We start from the raw sequence: 2,114 nt of genomic DNA on the forward strand, positions 1-2,114 counted from the left end.
CTCACAACATTCATGACATGCACATGGAAGTGTGTTGGCCCAATGAGCTTCAAAAATTATGCAAAAGTTCCAAGATACATCAGTGTAGTGAACACCCCTAGCTCCATGTTAGGCCCCTATAATATTTGTGTAGCCCCCTTATTTTTATTGTTAGTGTATCCCCCTTATTGTTATTGTTAATGTATCCCCCATATTGTTAGTGTTGTGCCCCACAAAAGCCAACTGTTGTTATTGTTGTGCCCTTACATTATTGTTGTTATGTAGGTTCTTATTATATTGTGACCCCTTAGACTCCTAGATATAGAAAGGAGGTCATGTCATTTGTATCATCCAAGAATTGTTCATTTGTGTGATTTAGAGGGGGTTTCCCCCTCGAAGATGCTAATTCTCAAGTCGTTGATCTATATTTTCTCCTTTTTTTTACAGGTTGCATAGCATTTGGTATCAAAGCTTTGGATTCTAGGGTTTCACTGCTTCAAATAGGTCATCTCGGAATTTTTGTTATAATTTATTTTTACAATGCTTTAGAAGCTAAAATTTCAAACACATAAATTTGAAATCTTGATGAAGTTCATGTAAAAAATTTAGATCTTGGTTCGCTCTATTTTTTGAGATATGGTCTGAAGAAGTTAGGGTTTTTGCAAGCTCTAGAATTCAATCTCAAATTGGTGACCTGGGGAAAATTGTCATAACTTTCTCTCTGAGAATCAGATTTGAATTTTGTAAAATGTGGCTGAAATTGTAAGGATTGCAATTTTTTCTTGTATCACTTTTAGTGTTGAAGGTTGAAACAGTGACATGTGGCATTCCATATAGGTTAGCTCTACAAAAAAAATGCCGCAAGAAATTCTCAATTTGATTTTGCCTGAATTTCCACATCAACAAACAACTTGGATGATGTTAACTTGTGTGGCATGGCTTGTGTCACCCAGTTTACTCAATAAATTCGAGTTGGAAGAGTTAGATTTCAGTTATGCATGTGTGATTGCTAATTTGTAGCAATCAAGGTCAATTATCTTAGGTTGTTTTCAGTTAAACTAGTTTCAATCTTTGGAGGAACTAGTGGAAGGTCAGTTAAGTAGTGGAACTTCAGTCAAAATTAGCTATCACTTAGTTAACTAATCAATCATCCCAAAACAGCTAGTGCATGCAGAGAATTCAAATTACCCAATTGAGGTGGAGATTCTAAGGAAGTGTAACATCAATTTTAGACTAATCTTGAGTGTACAAGTGATGCATGCAGACAAAAGATCAACATAAGCGCAATCATTTTGACGAAATTCCTAAACAATAGGGGCCTAATTACTTAAGGAACAACACATAGAAATAGGAGCTCAAGCATAGACAAATTTGACTAATTCTAGGTCAGATCCTTTCAGTGAGCAGAGAGATAGGTTATGCACTTGTAGGGTGTGCTCAGTTGAACAAAGCAATTCTAATACAAGTCTATTATTCTGATTTAATGCAAGGAAGCATTGGGGTTTTTAGCAGTTTGCTTTCCCTGGGAAAAATATTATTTGCATGTGTGTGATTTCTTATTCCATGTCTAAGATTTTTGTTCTAAATTATGAATTAATGTCCTCAGATAAATAGAGTAGGTTTGTGTCTTGTGATTTTGATTAAAACTTCATAAGCAGTTGCAAATCTACATCATAATTTCTACATGGTATCAGAGCAGGATTCACACTAGAGCAAGAATTCGAAGTTGTTCTCAGGAGGTTCAATTTTGATGCTCAGTGCAGCAGGATTTCTTGGCCTTCAATGGACTAAGGCTAGAGTACGGCTTGGAAGGCACCTCTAATTTTGTTGCATGGAAGGATTGCATGGAGGCTGTATTTGATGACAATCGATTGCTAGAATACATCAATATAGATGTTGAAAAACCTCAAGCATCTGATGCCTAGAATCTCGCTCCGTGGAAGAAAGATGTAGCCAAGGTGAGGAGAATAATCTTGGAGGGAGTACGAGATCACATTGTCTCAAATATCCATGGAAAATAAACTATGTTCGCGATGTGGAAAGCTATGACAGAATTGTTCAAGAATAATAGTGACCACAGGAAGTTGGCGCTCAAGAACAAACTTTGAAGTATCAAGATGCAGAAGAATGACACC

Source organism: Pinus tabuliformis, chromosome 7 (assembly GCF_031772625.1).
Source record: "Pinus tabuliformis cultivar Carrire ecotype Pingquan chromosome 7, CPIR1, whole genome shotgun sequence".
Classification (NCBI taxonomy): domain Eukaryota; kingdom Viridiplantae; phylum Streptophyta; class Pinopsida; order Pinales; family Pinaceae; genus Pinus; species Pinus tabuliformis.